Source organism: Microtus ochrogaster, chromosome 4 (assembly GCF_000317375.1).
Source record: "Microtus ochrogaster isolate Prairie Vole_2 chromosome 4, MicOch1.0, whole genome shotgun sequence".
In the NCBI taxonomy this organism is placed as follows: domain Eukaryota; kingdom Metazoa; phylum Chordata; class Mammalia; order Rodentia; family Cricetidae; genus Microtus; species Microtus ochrogaster.
The window spans coordinates 74,530,234-74,548,656 of NC_022011.1; positions in this window are offsets into that span (position 1 = coordinate 74,530,234).

Sequence of the window (18,423 nt, forward strand, 5' to 3'; positions counted from 1 at the left end):
GAGAGAGAGAGAGAGAGAGAGAGAGAGAGAGAGAGAGAGAGAGAGAGAGAGAGAGAGAGACCATGAGTGAAGGTCAGAAAATGATATTGACCTTGGATTGGACTGGTGTCACATTGTAAGAACTGGGTAGTAGTGGGGCACATCTTTAATCCCAGCACTCAGGAGGCAGAGGCAGGCAGGTCTCTGTGAGTTCAAGGCCAGCCTAGTCTACAGAGTGAGTTTCAGGACAGTCAGATTTGTTACAAGGAGAAATCCTGTCTCGAAACCACCCTACTCCCCGAGAAAAAAAGAATTATAAACCACTTGGATGTTAGAAACTGATTTGCATAATCTGCAAGAGTTGTAGCCACATTTAACTGTTGAGTCATTTGTTCAGCCAATAGTACTTAAATATTTGTTCATATAAATCCTAGTTTGTGAGCTATATTTTTGGCTTTTCTTTTTAAAGAGCAATTCTGCAAAAATAATTTTGGTAAATTCTCTCAGAAAATCATCATTTTTCCTACACTTTCAAATGATAGTTTTAGGGCATATAGAATTCAAATATTGATTTCTTTTTACCAAAAACTTGAGTATTTTACCCAATTTTCATCTTTCTTATTTGATTTCGGGAAATTAGCACGGTGTAATTTTATTGTTCTTTCATTTTTTTCTATTTTCATTTGATTTTTTTTATGTCTGAACACCTATTTGTGCTGTTTTTAAATCCCACATTAGAATTCTCTAAATTTACTAGATTCTTGGTTAAGAGTCTGTCCTGAAGTGTGAGAAATTCTGTTATTTTGATTCAAATGTTTCTTCTGTTTCTTTATCTTTGATCTTCTTAATCCCCTTATGCTTTTTAAAACTTATTTCTTTGGATATGCTGATCTTTTTACTTTAATCCTACATTTTCTTTGTTTGCATTTTAATTTTAGCAGTTTCAGGGACATATCCTCAACAACATCAATTATTTGTTATCTAGAACCAGAATATTGGTAAGAATGTGTGAGGCAGCCCTCAATTTTTTTCGTTGATGTATAAATTTTCCTTAGGATTCATCCTTATATATCCATCTCTCTTCTCACATTGGTCATGTGTCCTTGCATGCCATCCAGATTGTTTATCAAGTCTTAGTCTATAGGTTTAGTAACTACTTACTTCCTGTCCTGCTGAAGACAAGTCAGTGTTGGGTCTTACTTTTGGTCTCATTTTGTTCCCTCAGACTGACCTTTTCCTTGCCTAGTGCACTGCTGAATGCTTTTCATGTTTAATATATTCTGCTATTATAATACCAGAAGATGCTGATATGGTTTGAGCTCTTGGGAAGGTAGGCATTATTATTGTACAAGACATCTACATTTTCAGGGTGTTGGAAACTGTCAGGTTCAGAAGAATCTCATGGCTTCCTGATTTCTCCATTTATTTGAAAGTAGGTCAGCACTCCTGCCTTTCTCCCAGATCAGATGAGGCGTCATAAAATAAATTCTAATAGTGGCAAAGCTTGGTAAGAGGAAAACGGTGTTCTTGGAATTAACTACCTTCCTGTGTCTGAAGCAGGGGGATTTTTCATTAGGGATTCTTATGAGATCATGGTAGAAACCCTTGAGATAAGAATACTGATAGAGTAGGGAACACTTACAATAGAGGCACCAAATTGTTAGCCTTGAAGCTAGCTCACAGTCAAACAACATTTTGCTAATTAGCACATAAACATCCCATCCAGTCACAAACTCTAGCAATTTCTCCTTCTTGATAGCTGTTACTCTTGTATACTCTCTCTCCAATTTCAGTCTGGTGATTTCAATTCTCCAAAGAGTTCGAGAAGAATTACCCATTTTCAATTTTATGAACATTTTAAAAAATGTGTCCTGTATCTTTTTTGACTGTCAAATTCTATCAACATTGGAATTTGTTTTTAATGAAGAAAAACCAACTATCTTAAAGTTGCTATGTATAGACTATACTCATAATCCCTGGTTTAGTTAAGTCTTTCATCTCAAGCTAATTTATATTAGGAAGGTCTTCTAAAGAAATGAGACCCAAATATAGAAATATTTATAGGCAAAATACATATGGGTGCATAATAATATAATATTAATTTATATGATCCAGAAATGATCATTTGAATTCTGGAGACTCAGACAATCCAGTAGCTGATCCCAAGTACCTTGAACACTCAGAAAAAAGGGAACTAATAATGCATCCCTAGTTCAAGGACAAAACTAGAAAACTCACTCATGGAACTCTGTGCTGAAAGTCTGAAGAAGGCCAAGTTTGATGTCCACAGGATGTAGTAGCATCAGCAATGGATATACTTGCTCTAGAGAAATCAAGAACCCACGCATGTCATGACCTCTTTCATTTTTCTTCAGGGTAGATTTTTCTCTTTAAGTTACTACCTCACTATCTTATGTCTTTGAAAATACATCCAGAAGTGTACTTCTATCTTAGAGAACCAAACCAAGTTGACAAACAAGGTTAGCCATTTCATTACCCAATATCACTTCATAATGAACTCACTCTGGATACAGAACCAAGGAAGGCAGAGAATGCAAAAGGATGTATACTAAATGAATTTCCTGACCACGTTTTAAACATTGGCTACATAAAGTGGACAATTAGCATCTATTTAATCAGAACTCATTATTTACTTCTCTTGTCATGCCTGAATTGTCAATATTTCATTCAATTAATGACAGCTAAATATGTTTTAGAGATCATAGAAACATGTGGTAAGATTTGTACTCTGATGAGAAATGCTTAAAATGTCTTCTGCTTTCACAGAATAGTGGAATTCTTTGTGGAAAAGTTAGAAAAATAATGTGTGTATGACCAAGTAATTAAAAGTTACTCAAGTTCTTATTTATTATGATGGTGGTGTATAGCTAACTCATTTAACATATATTCACATGTATATATGCCTACATGTGCATTTATTTATTACAAAACAACAGCCAGATACACTTATACAAATTGGAATTCTATTAAAATTCTGCTAATTCTATTAAAATATTGTTCCCCAAGGTGTCCAGCCAGCTAAAATATGAATATAAGTATGAATTCCTTAAAGTTAATGTCTGTCCCATAATCTTGATGTAAAACAGAATGTTTCAGTATTTTAAACTTATATATTTATCTGGTGCACTTCCTAGCTAAAGATTTTCAAATGCTTCTGTATCCTCACATTGAATATACATATAGTAGAAGAAGAAAAAGGATGTTCATAGTTGGATAACTTATTTTATAAATTCTTTCACAAAACTTTCTGAATTCTTACATATTAATTTTAATATCATCAGCTTTGATGATAGGAACTTTTGTCTCAATTTTAAAAATGTAAGATGAAGATCAGTTTGAAAAGGCTGGTGTTAGAGGTATCCCTTAAACAGTTTTTTTTTCTCTTAGTAGACCAGCAGTTCTCAATCTGTGGGTTCTTTCACATGGGTCGCATATCAGAAATCCTGCATATCATCAGATATTCACAAAAATAACAGTAATGAAGTAGCAATGAAAATGATTTTATGTTGGGGTGTCACCACAACACGAGGAACTGTATTAAAGGGTCATAGCATTGGAAAGGTTGACAGACACTGTAGCAGGCAATCGAAAGATGCCATATACAATAAAAGGCTGAAAGGGTTTTTGTAGAAATTTTCTGACAAGGTGAAATAAAATACCTCTACAATTAACAGAGGTCAGTAAAAACTAAGCATTTCTAGATCATTACACTTGAAATAGACACATGTTCATGAAGACAATATACTTAATATCTAAAAGTGGACACTATAAAGCTACAACAGTCTAGTTTTGAATTCTAATTCTGCCTGTATTTTCCCCTCACAGTGATCAATTAAATAACCTCTGAAAATCTTTATTTATCATACAGTGGTTAGAGATTATAAATTAAATTTATCCTGAACTAGAGCTGCCTGTGTCCTCTAGATTCTTCCACAGAGAGCTAGAACCTAGCATAGAGTCCAGATGGAGATGTTCTAGATTCTTCCACAGAGAGCTAGAACCTAGCTTAGAGTCCAGAAAGAGATGTTCTCAGACTCTTCTGGTTCTAAATACTGACAGAACTCTGATTACACTGGGTTCAAATACATTAGGCAGAATTCAATTTTAATGCAGTTTTAATTTTAATAAGGTAATACTAATATATTTTTCTTTTTAAGTATGATTTTAAAAAGCAAGGTTGAAATGTATTTAAGGTGTTATTCATATGCTTACATTTAATTAAAAGTTGTTATTAATGTTGAGGTCTTTGATCCATTCGAACTTGAGTTTTGTGCATGGCAATAGATATGGATCTATTTTCATTCTCCTGTGTGTTGATATCCAGTTATGTCAGCACCATTTGTTGCATATGCTTTATTTTTTTTGCAAAAACAAACAAACAAACAAAAAACAACTACACTGAACCTCATAGAAGAGAAAGTGGGAAGTACACTTGAACACATTGACACAGGAGACCACTTCCTAAAAATAACACCAGTAGCACAGACACAGAAAGCAACAATTAATAAATGGGACCTCCCAAAACTAAGAAGCTTTTGTAAAGCAAAGGACATTGTCAACAAGACAAAACAGCAACCTACAGAATGGGAAAATATCTTCACCAACCCCAGCTAGAACAGAATACTGATCTCCAAAATATACAAAGAACTCAAGAAACTGGTTGTCAAAAGAACAAATAATCCAATAAGAAAATGGGGTACAGACCTAAACAGAGAACTCTCAACATACAAATCTAAAATGATCGAAAGACACTTAATAAAATGTCCAACATCCTTAGCCATCAGAGAAATGCAAATCAAAACAACTCTGAGATTCTGTCTTAATACCTGTAAGAATAGTCAAGATCAAAAACACTGATGACAATTTATGCTGGAGAGGATATGGAGTACAGAGAACACTTCTGCATTGCTGGTGGGAATGCAAACTGGTAAAGATGCTTGGAAATCAGTATGGAAATTTCTCAAAAAATTAGAAAACAGCCTACCTTAATGCTCAGCAATACCACTTTTTGGGAATATACCCAAAGGATACCACAAGGACATGTGCTCAACTATGTTCATAGCAGCATTGTTTGTCATAGCCAGAACCTGAAAACAACCTAAATGCCCCTTGACCCAAGAATGGATAAAGAAGGTGTGTCACATTTACACAATAGAGCACTGAACAGCAGAAAAAATAATGACATCTTGAAATATGCAGTCAAATGGATGGATCTAGAAAACACCATATTGAGTGAGTTAACCCAGACTCAGAAAGACAAATATAACTTGTACTCGCTCATAAGTGACTTTTATACATAAACCAAAGAAAAACTAGCCTATAATTTACAACCCCAGAGAACCTAGCCAACAAGGAGAATCCTAAGAGAGACATACATGGATCTAATCTACATGGGAAGTAGAAAAAGACAAGATCTCCTGAGTAAACCGGGACCATGAGGACCATGGGAGAGGGCAGAAGGGAGGGGAGAAAAATGGAGAGGAGCAGAGAAAATGTAGAGTCAATAAAAATGTTGTTGCTAATAGCATGAATGTACTGTTTGTAAATGATATTCTTTAATTTTCTATGGAAGTATATGAATATATTACATAAACATAAACACATGCACACACACACATATATATGCATATATATACATACATTTCACTTCCCTTTTTCTTATTTGATAGCTATTGAATGTTTGACCCTTAAACATGTTATATAGTTGCCAAGAGTTCTTTTACAACATGTCTTTTTAATTTCAATGATAAAAAAACAGAACATACCCCCAAAAGAGAGAAGGTAAGACATACTCTTTGACATATAATGGATTATTTTTTGACATTTAGTTGTCAACAATTCCACATTACCTGTATTTAAGACCCAGATATAAAGGTTCTTAGAACCTTATTGCTTTTTAGAATGTTTTCAAATAAATGAGAATATTGTTTTTATATTATAAATGCAATATATAAAATTAATCAGCAATGCAATAGTTTTAAAACAGAAGAACATGCAGTTAATATCTTAGACTTTCTATTGCTCTAATAAGAGAGCAGGATCAAAAGCAAGTTGGAGCCAATAGGGTTTACTCTAGCTTTCAACTGTACGTTCCCACACTATGTCTGAGGAAATTCATGGTATAAATGCAAACCAGAAACCCAGAGGCAAGAAATAATGCAGAAGCTATTGAAAAATGTGACTTATTAATTTGTTCCCCATAGCTTGTTCATCCTGCTTTCTTACCTGCCAAGGGGTAGGACCATCCACATTAAGTTGGATCCTCCTGTATCAGTCAGGAAGAAACTGTTCTAGAGACTTCCCTGTATGTCAATCTTATGGAAGGAATTTCCTAATGCAGTGTCCTTCTTTCTCAATGACCTTAGCTTGTGTGAGGCTGACATAAAGTTACCAATACATGTGACCCCTTGTTAGCTTTACACATAAGCATCACTATTAAGCCATAAACTTTGCTTTCTCATGTTCAAGATTCCTTACTAATAACAGCATCACAATATAAATCACTCTAACTTTTAAAAGTTCTAGCCTTTAAAAATTCACTTGCAAATTTCAGTCTCTTTAAATGATCAGAAATCTTTAAAAGTCTAAAGTCTCTCTCCTACTTTGTATCATTGAGTATCTCCAAAGTTTCATCATTGTGGGCTTAGGAAAAAACAAAACACAAGAAACAAACAAGCTAAAGACTTTCTTACTCCAAAAGGGAACAATCAGGTTATAATCAAGTCAGAGAATAACTAAATATCTAAAAAAGACCCTTTAACCAAAATTACTCATTAAATCCACTTGTTGACCTCTGTAGGGAAAGAAATCCAATATTGTAAAGTCCAGTGTCACGTCTCAGCCTCGTGAACTTCCAGGCACGGAAAGTCTATAGACAACACCACCTCTCCAACTCTGCCATCCAGGGCACAAGCAGCTCCTTTCAAACCCACTCCACAGCTACTGCTGACTACGGTTGTCACCGGATGGTACTGACGTCTCCAGTGGAACTGGGCTGCACCTTCACCGGTAGCCTTTCCTAGGCCCTCCTCAGGGTCTCGGTCACAAGGCACCAAGTTTCAGTTTCTCTCCACGTTGGAGCTCGTGTTGTCACGGAGGCTGTATCATTTACTAATGGCCTCACGTGGTCTCTCCCAGTTCCAAGGCTCAGCTGCTATTCTCTAAGGCCCTTTCATGCCGCCCATACCAGCACCACCTTGAAACTTACACATCACAAATCCAGCTGCCAGCCTGAGATTTAGATTTATCGACCCTTGAACCACAGCTGGCTCAGCTGCCGACCCTAAGGAAATACTCCCAAGAAAGTTTCAACTCAGTGATGCTGGTCTCTTCTTAATCACCAGTAATTTTCATGTTTCACATAAACAGCTTAAATTTTCCCAATAAAACAAAGGTTTAATTTCAGCGGTGCTAGTTAATCACAGCTAGTTAATCACAGTTAACCAACAACCCAGATTCTTAATTCAAAATATTACCCATGGTCACAGAAGAGACTTTACTTGTCTCTGGAACTTAAGAGAACAAGGCCATCTCCATCTTCTGCATTGCTCTCAAGATCCCATAGTTCATATGCCATGACAATCCTCTCCAAAACAGAAGGTCGCTGCTCTCACAGCACAGTATTCCATGAACCTGGTACCAGTTTCTGTCTTAGAGATTCTATTGCTGTGATAAAACCGCATAAAAAAAAGCAACTTGCAAAAAAATAATAATTGTTGGGAGCAGTGAGACCCCAGATCATGAATTTCTTGTAAACAACTTGTTTTCCCCTGATCTGAGTGCCTACAGCTGCTCTGAGCACGAGACCTTCAGGAGTTCCTGATGGCAGGAGAGTGGTTTCTGGTGGGTTTGGCTGGGGGCTGGCTATCTCTATAGAATCTGCCCTTGAACACAATAAAGGGGGCATTCTTGGGGAATTCAAGGACGACCCATGTCGCTGTCTCTCTGTGTGAGTCTGTGTATTTTAATCCCCAGCCCCCTTGCCCAAAGCTCGCGAACGGGGTGCCCGCGCACAGAGAGCAGACACGGGGTGAGGTGCGGGGCAAATAATAGTTTAGCTCAAAACTCTCAGTTCACACTCTATAACTGAGGAAATTCATGGCAGAAACTCAAGGCATAAATGAACCTGGAGGCAGGAACTGAAGCAAGGGCCATGGAGGAAATGCTACTTACTGACTTGCTCCCCAGGGCTTGCTCTCTCTGTTTTTCCATATCATCCTGCTCAGCAATGACACCATCCACAGTGATTTCGTCCTTCCCACAGTAATCATTAATCTAGAAAATTCTCTACAGACTTGCTGATTTTATGGAGGCACTTTCTCAGCTGAGGGTTCCTCTTCTCAACAGACCCTAGCTTGTGTCAAGGTTACATAAAAATTAAGCAATACGGTTGAAAGCTGAAATATTTATTTGCTTAATTGTATTCAGTAATACTGTACAATAAGGACATTTAAAAATGTTTAGTATGAACTATAAAATTGAAACATTAGAAAAAATTGTGAAAATTATACAAATTATTAAAAATCTGACTCATTTATTTAGTTTATATTTACAGGGTATTTATTTTCTTCATTTCCTGTTATGATTTTGCTCAGTTATAGTTTTACTAACTCATTGATAATTAAAATAAAAATTTAAAAGTAAATATTATATTTTTATTGACTTTTGCATCAAAAATATACTTTATACAAAAATGTTATTGTAAAGAAGTACATTTTGAATTAATTGCATGCAACCTAAGTAATTCAATTATTCTTCAGTCTCAACTGGAAAACAAGTGTAGCTTAAAATTATGTTTAACTTTTATTTTTAGTATAATCAATAAATATATCAGTCCCTAATTTTGAAGTTGCAGGTTATATTTTAATTTATTTAATTGAATTGCATCTTGTGTTCATTTTAACTTATTCTTTTACCTATAATTAGATAAGAACTGTACTTTAAAATTTATTGTTACCTCACACCGTACAGTATAATTTATTAGTCTGATTTTTAATATTAGTTTTGGAAAATAAACTTTATTATAAGAGGGATTATTTCTAAGCTTTGAATGTAGATTGTTTTTTATTAAATTATCATATTTCTTGCTGGCTATTTTTGTACTTGACTAAATTAAGTTAAAAGAGAGATGTGATCAAATTTTTCTAAGTACTGCTGAGGGACAGAATGAAAATGTAAACAGAGAGGGAAACATAGCATCTCAAGAAACTAAATATATCACTTAGAAGTCTTTTCTCTTCAATTGGCTAGAAAAAAAATATAACACATACAGTAATTAAACAACGATGGAAAAATCCTGTGTGTACCCACATCAGCTCTGTGGAAAATGCAATAGTAAACCTGAGCGTGATGCTAGTCGGAGGATACAACTGTGTTCTGAATGAAGAGAGAAGATTGAAAAGCAACGAGATAAGAGGTACGCAACCAATTACAACACATTGTAGACGGCTTTGGAAGAAGACAGTAACCTTTATTAGATTTTTATTATAATTTGGCACAGTGATGAATCCATGAATTTTTGATACTCAGCTTGAATTCACTGGTAGGCAGACTGAGTAACAATGTCTTCAGTAACAGCTATAAGGTGATCATATGTTTCGTGAATTGAAATCTACACAGTCTTATTTAGGGATTTGTTTAAGCAACCTCGTATGGTTGGAATAAAGCCAGGATTAATGTTGTGTATGGACGTCTTGAATTCCATTTGTGAGTACCTTGTTTAGAACTTTTGTATCTGTGTTCAGCAGAGAAATGGACCTAACGGTTCGTTTCTTGCTATGATTTCATCATGCTTGCTATGAAGACAATGCTGACATTGTGAGATGAGTTTGGCCAAGTGGTTACCATTTATATTTTGTTTAAAAGTTTGAAAAGTAATAATGTGAAAATTTTCTTTAAAGTGTGCAGGATTCAGTAGTAAATTTGTCCATCCATGATTTTATTTTGTCAAGGAAGTTAGTGTGGGTATTTTTGCTTGCTATGGGCCTATTTAAATTGTTTATATTTTTCATATTTAATGTTCTTAGGCCATATGAGTTTGTAAACTTACTCATGTTTATATTTTTTCCAAGCATATGTAGTATAAATTATCAAAAATATCCTGCAAAATATTTTGGATTTCACTTGAGAATTTTATTTTTGATCTATCAAATCTTTTAATTACTCATTTTAATAATTTATATTTTCTCTTTCTTTTTGCTAGGTTGTCTAAGAGTTTGCCAGTCTTATTATCAGCTTTTTCAAAGAACAAACTCAGAGTTAATTAATTCTAAGTATAGTTCTTTTAGTCAACATTTTATAAATTACCCCTTAAATCATGAATTTTTAAGCTATGTGTTTGGGGCTTGGCTTTTTGTTTTTCTAAAGTCTTGATGTAATGTTCATTAGGTGAGGTATTTGAAATCATACTGGTGTTTTAACAGGAATACCGTTATAGTTATAAGTCTCCACTCAGGCCCTTTCTTGTATCCCAGGTTAGTATACTTTTGTTACTCCAATGGTTTGAATGAGAATGCCCTCATAGGCTCATTTGTTTATATACGTGGTTTGCAGTTGGTGGAACTGTTTGGGAAAGAAAAGAGGAGCTGTGGCGTTGCTGGAAGAGGTTGGTCCCTAGACTCATGCCATTTTCAGTGTGCTCTCTGCTTCCTGATTTTGGCTTGAGTTCTCAGCTGATCCTGCTGCCATGCCTTCACTACACCATCATGGATCAAAATAATCTGGACTTGTAAGACACATTAAACACTTTCTTTTAGAAGTTGCTTTGATCATGGTGTTTTAATCACAGAGATAGAAAAGTAGCTAATTCAGAATTTGGTAAGGGAGCTAGCTATTGCTGTGACAGACCTGACCATTGACCATATGGTGTTTTGAACAAACAGATGACTTTGGATCTTGGTACTAGAAAATGATTGTAAGTGTTAAGGAACACTTAATGGGCTATCCTAGAGGGATAGAGTAGTGCAAGAGTTATGTGGGTTACAGGGGTTTTAGCAGGGAGACACTGGGGTGGAGACCATTCTTGAGAAAATTAACAGAGAATGTAGCTACTCTTCAGTAGGTAAACTTTTCTTTCCCACCCACCAGTTCCCAAATAATCGACACAACTTAATATGACTTATGAATGCTCAGTCAATCACTCCAGCTTATTACTAACTAGCTCTTACAACTTAACCCATTTCTATTCATCTATGGGTTGCCCTGGACTTGTGGCTTTTACTTCTCCAGCACATCCTACTTCCTTTCCATCTGTCTTGCTACCCTTCTTCTTTCCACTGTCTGTAGTCTGATTCTCTTGTCTGATACTTTATCCTGTCCAGTTATTGGCCAATCAACTTTTTCATTAACCCAATCATAGCGACATATATTCACACAGTGTAAAAAATTATTGCACATTTCTCTCTTTTTGTTTAATTAAAAAGGAAGGTTTTAACTTTAACATAGTAAAATTATATACAACAAAACACTTATAAAGTAAGAATTAAAATTACAATATCCAGTCTATTTTTACTTGACAAATATAGAGAAAATAATCTATTACTTATCTTATCTTTGTGAATCTAACGTTTTACATCTAACTTAACCTTTTATCATAGCTAAGGTACATATTAACTATAGCTCTTCAGTTTTCAACTCCTTCAAAGACCATAGAAGGGTGAAATATTACTAATAAAAGGGATATCACCCTAGGTTCTTCTGTAACATCAGGGCATCCAACTTTGGATGACAGGTCTGTTATATCTGACAGACATTTCTGAAAAGCAGGTAATTTTGAAGAACTGTCCTATCTTGTCTTGACAAAGTTTGACAATCACTTTTTTGCATTTTGCTGATCCAGTTTGAACAGTATACTATCAGCAATTGAGGCAAGGACATTTTCTCTACCCAAATGGCTAGTTTTTGCCATAGGAAAAACAAACTCCATATGGAGCTTTTTGATGTCCATTATTTTCTCTGAGGTAAATTGATGCTGTCAAACTGGACATGCCTCACTGTCAAGAAAATTCTTATAATATTAAAATATTTTAAATGCCATATTTTGTAGGTCTCTAAAGTGTTTGAAGACCATCTAGCTATCTAAATATGTCTGTTTAACCTTGAAAACATACCTAATGTTTGATTGTTATAGATGACTGTTGACCTGTAGTTTTTAATTATACATTGCATTTTTAAATGAGTTTCATAAGTGCAATACTCAATTTCCCAAGAGTAGAAACATACATACAGTATAACAAAATTAACCTAAACTTGTATTAATAAACAAAAATCCAAAACAATGAAAAACATTTTGAGATTAATAGCTTGTTTTTGGATTAAATTAGATTCAATAATCTACCCTCATTTCCTGTCATTCTTATGGCACACCCCTTCTTTCCTTTAGAAAGAGATCTTTGAATTTAGCTCAAAAGTTTAGCTTCTTTCTGACTATTACCAATAACAACTTGTAACCAACCCCCCTTAAATGATCTCAAACATCCATAATCCATCTTTTTAGGAATGCGGGTATTGTTTTTGATAGGCGACTTCCTATTGACTGGGGGTACTAGCATCGTCTTTCAAGGAATGATGAGAAAATTGACATAATTGGTAATTCTTGGTTGGAGTATTCTGAGAGGCTGGATCATCTCAGCCAGCAACCTTAAAGCTGCTCTGGATGCTGGATCAGCAAGGCCATCTGTTCTTATTGGTGTCTGGCCCCCTTGCTCTGAAAATAAAAAAAAACTTTCAAAGGTAATATTCATAGCTGCATTAATTCAAGTACTGAATGTGCATTGTACACAAGTCAGTCAATAGTAATTTCTGTTTTATGATAAGGTGGCTCTGCATAGATTTGTCATATAAATGATGTTGTATTTGAAACAGACTAATGTAATTTATAAATTAGTGAAAATCAGTGAGAATATCAAATAATATTATACATTTTCACATATTTTGAGAAACATTTTAGCATAACTAGAAATGATTTTAGCTATTAAGCAGGATGTTGGAAGGGATGCAGTATTTTATAACATGTTCATCTAGAATTCATGTTGTCCTTGGTTATATTATCATCTCAAAAAGCATAGTTAGCTTATATGACAGATAATTATTTTATTTGTGAAGATCTTGAGATGTTATTTATAACTGGTAATTATGTTGCCTGTAATTGTCATGTGTAAGTTTAAATCGTTAATATAAAATGCTATTAATTATTCATATCCAAAGAACTTCAAGATTTGAAGTATATTTGCTAATTGCAGAAATTTGAAATATTATTAACAATTGATTTATTAGTTAGTGGGAAAATGGTATAGAAAAAATGTACAAGTTAAAAAAGTGAAAATATCACCTCCAAGTTGTAAAAATAGAAGATTGATTCTATGGAAATAGTTCCAATTAATTAAAAATTGGCTAATACAAGCAACATCCATCCATAATCCTCCAAACAAAGACAAGACAAATCAGAACATTACATACGATGCCTTCCTATAGTCTAAAACTCAGAAAGAATAGAACAATAATTGAAGAAAGGGTATTTGCATACCATCTAGTGGTAGCTTTCAAAAATGGCAAAATGTTCACACAAATTTGCTTATGGGAATCTGGCATATTCGCAAACTTATCATTTTACATAGGGAAGAAGGGAAGACAAGAACTAATAGCATTCTCTTTTGATATGTGCACACCATTATAACCTACAAATTACTATTTCACACTTTGAATTACTAAAAGACAAAAACATTATGATGACTTTACAGTTGTTCACAATCCTTGCCAATTACTTGCACTTATTTCTGAATTGAGCACAGTATTAAAATAGAATGTCCATTTGCTTATTTTTTTTTTTTAAATTTGAAACAAAGCTGCTATATATCCTAGTAGTAGAAATAGGGCATTTTTATTTTGCCTCTACAGAAGAGAATAGGATATCTAGGATATCTATTTTTCCACAATCATTTCTGGTACACATAAAAGATAACAACTAAATCGCTATGCCTACTTATTTTTGTTAGCAATTTTAGGTTAATTTTTTGGGCTAATTGCATGGTTTATTGAGTTCAGTATTAATATCGAAGTCAAATAATCTTAGTGATCTGTCTTTTCTTAGATGAATTTGGGTCAGAAGTGCTCTATTCTTTGAGAGCAGCATAGCCATCATTCCCAAAGCCAGCACAGAAGGTACCACAAAGTTCCCAGAAGGCATGACTTCCTGATAAACACAGAGTGTGGCAAGAGAGAAGCATCTGTGGCACGCCAGTTGGCAGGAACAATGCTATCTATCTCTCCTCTGTTGCCAGAGAACACTCAGAGGAGATGGGGGAATTCCTAGCATATTCTCTTGGAATGTGTAAAGCCATGAAAGGCAAGCTGAATTTTGTGACAAAAATAGAATGGCGTACATTAGTGGAGCCCTTGGTTGGGGGCCTAAATAATTGAAAGAGAATCTATGATAAGAGTGAATTGGCAAGGTAATTCTTGCAGAGAAGTTGGTGGTTTGATTTTTTTTTTCACTCAGAGCTCTTTATATGGGAGAAGGAAAGGAAATAATGCATAAATATGGCCCTGAAGTTATGTGGTGTGGCATGTGGACAATAGAAATCTAGATTTCCTTGACTATAGCTTCCTTCAAAGGTAGAAGCTTGTGGCACCAAAATCCTGTATTGGAGATTTTGATTTCAGCCCCATTAATGTATAGAATTTCTAGTACGTAATAATGGAATTCGTTTCTATTTTTATACAGAGTGTGACAGAGTAATTGGGTTACATAAAACTAAAGACCTGTGGTTTGGTATATTTTAGACTGAATATCTTCCAGAACCAAGAAACAGAAACCATGGCTTTTCAAAAATAACCTCAGAGGAAAAAAAGTGAGAGGTAAAAAGAAATAAAAATTTAAGGTGGCAAGATTTTTATATGTATTTATGTTGTTGATATAATCATAAGGTGAGCAACTGATTTTTTAGTCATTCGGATAACCCACAAAAAGTAATGAAGAAAGAATCTACCTCTGAATTGTCCCACTGTCGAGGAGGGCGGAGGGAAGCGTGGAGAAAAGGAGAGAGGAAAGGAAGAAAGCATTTTCCCTACCACTGGAGTCTTACTCTAAATAATTTAGAGGAAAGGAAGATCAATTAAATAATGAAAACAGCGAAGATCTGAGCTTCATTTAGGTTTTTAAAAGGTGTGAGATTGGGTAATCTCCATGGCTGAAGCATCCAAAGTCACAATCTTCTCAACTTGCTGTGTTCACAAAGAGGCTTCATATAATCTCCACTCACAAGTGATAGTTCCACTTCTTAAAAATGTCCCTTCATATTAAGTATTTTGGAAATAGTGGACAAAATGAAGTGAGGCTAGAGTTCCATGTTATTTCATTTTCCGCTGAGTTTTAACAAAAGATAGGTAGCCATTGGTTTCAGAGATTGACACTTAATCACCCCATAACCTAGTTTTGTGAAATTGACTTTGCAAACCCAACTGGAGTTTAATTTCCTATCCAAGTTTGGGGAAAAAAAAGTTTTACTTTGTATATTTGAGTTTTTATAAGAATAATAAGAGATAAAATGTACGATAGCACTTTTCAAATCCAAAGGCTTTTTTCCAGTAGAAGTAACTATCCTCATATGCCATTTCAGCCTTCTGCTTTCTGTCTTCTTAGTACACAAGACTTTTCTACAAATTCATTGGGGGAAATCCTTCCAATCTTTCTTCTCATAGAGCTCATTTAACCATGTAACTCAAGTTCTTTTGACTACAATGTAAGAAACATCCCTTTTTCTCACTATGGCTCAGTCACCCATGAAACATCAAAGACCAATAAAGAGAGCGTGGCACGTCCTGGTGAAGGTTTACTTTGTTCCAGAAGTAAGCATTCTGGGCCCATTTAGGGGGTTTCCTTGGCACTGAATCTGGACATGTGACAGACTGAAAAATTCTGTTCAACGCCTACGGTGCTGATCATTCCACAATCTAAAAATGTAGCTGGAAACCATCCCAGATTGTACATCTGCCTCTCTAATTTACACCTCCAAAGATAAGGCTGAGCAGGGAAGAGGTGAGAAGCTTTAATGGACTGCTTGGAGCCCTTACATGCTCTGAGGGAACTTGACAGTACACACCGAGACCTTGCAATGGCAGACTGGGTGATAAACAAATAGGCAGACCTTCAATTTCAGTGATGTCCATAGGTTGCATTGCCTTCAAATTGGGACAAGGTGCATCTCTCCTTCTATTTTAATTAAAATAGTATATTGACAAGTTCATACATCTATAAAACACTTTGTGGCTACTATTCCCCTATCTCTTCTCCCCCCACCACCTCATCAAGCTTTTTTTTTCTTCCTACTTGTTTATTTCCCAGATTCGTGACTTTTGATGTTGTTGTGGTATTCATTTAGTCTAATCAAGGTCATTGAAGTGACCATCCCCATCTTCCTTGTTTACCAGTCTTTCCAAATGGTCTCTTAGGTCTCAAGGTGAATATTCACTAAATCCTTGATATTTATTTACTAAAAGTGCTGGTCCTGATGTGAGTGAGGCTTACATTTTAGAATATGTTGAGACTTTTGTATTCTATTAGCTGAGTGAGGATATCAATTCAGGAGAAATTGTACTTCAGCTGGGCTCAAAATTACTAAAGCATTGAAATCTGCACATTCTAGGTTGGCTGTAAGGAGAAAGTCCAAAGTTTATAGAGAATAACCCAATACCGTTCTGCTTTAATTAATGATCTTACTCAGTGAACTATTCTTGCAGTTTATGGTGTGAAAATAATAATCTGTTGCTTGTGGTTAGGGACCAACATCTAGTGTGATAAAACTCAGGCTGAATTTTTGTGTGTCATTTTTAAACTCATAGCATAGCATAAATTATGATGGCCCAAGTCAGGAATTCCTCTTCATTCTTCCAAATGTTCTGAACCCAGAGGCTCTCCATCCAAAAAAGTCCATGGATGGAAGTTAATGATTTGCACATTCTAATGGAAAAAGCATTCATTCTGACTTCTGCTACTTCCTAACTGAAATTCAGCTCATCATCCAGCAGTCAGTGTATGCTGAGAATCCCCATATTGTCAACCTTTGTCATAACAGAACAGGTATTTTCAGTACTGTTTAAAGCATTCATGGATAGCTAAAAAATATTTGGGTTTTTATTTTCTGGAAGTTAAAACAGTATTTTTTTTTTCAAATTAGGATGATTATTTAAAATTCCAGCATATTTTGTTATTTAATGAATTACCAAGCACACACATATTGATTTTTATTTTATAGTTTTATTATGCATAGTTGGGTTCACTGGTATCTGTTATGTATTTTATTTCATACAAAACGGAGCTTACACCAGCTGCAAGATCAGCTTCATAGCTCACCTGTGCTGTAAGGCCTCCACCTTTTCCCCAAAGGGAAGCGCCACACGTCAGTATCTGTGCCCTAATTTACCAAATAGAAGTGGCACTTTAACATGTCTAGTGGTGTGTTCTGGTCCTCTTACAGACTGTGGAATGAAGAGCAAAGCGGTTTCCTGTAGGATGTGGTTTTACCAAAAGCAATTCTGTTGCTTCACTGCTTGGGGCTAAGAACTTGAATAATTCACACAGCCCCCGATAGTCATTTAGCCTTAGATTATATTGGTTCTTAACAATATGGTATTAAATAAAATGTTCCAGTTGTCTTCACAGAAAATACAAGTGATTATGTTCACTACCTTATGAGTCTTAGGGCATATAAGAGTTCAATCGATAGAACAGTGCCTAGGAGAAGGTAGGTATTCAGCAAATGTCAGCAGTCGCTGTAAGCTTATTGTAGTGATGGTAATGTAGGATATTAGAGTCAGTATAGTACTTACATTTAGCATATAATCAGTCTTTGCATGATTCATAACAAATTGTAACAGTTGTCAAATAAATGAAAAAGAGAATTCATTATTTGCCCAGAGACAATTCCAAAAGCCACTCAGATTCCCTACTTGCTTCATGCAGTTACTCCTTTACCCCTTTCTTCTTATATGAGGGACACAAATGATGAAAATAACAATGGAAATATCTCATGGAATAAGTATCACTTAAAAAAGAATAGAATGCAACGAGACTATTCAGCAAAAGCCTAGGGGAAGAGGGTTGAAAGGGAGGGGAGAGGCAGGGAAGCCGAAACTCTGTTTTGAGCTTCTAGAAGCCTCAAAATTGAAAGAATACTTGGTATTATGATGGAGATGCTGTGTGATTGTAGTGACTCAATAATGTCACTAGATTAAAAAAAAAACTGGACTACAATTTTAATTATGTAAGAAAAGCACACCATATTGCCTCCAACATTGCCATAAACAGCACTTCTTACTAGAAAGCTACTGCAGACAGTATCAAAACACCAACTGGTAATGAAGGGTTTCACTTTGATACCAACAGCTTGGATCACTTTTTAAACAATATATATGATATTATTTTTTCTT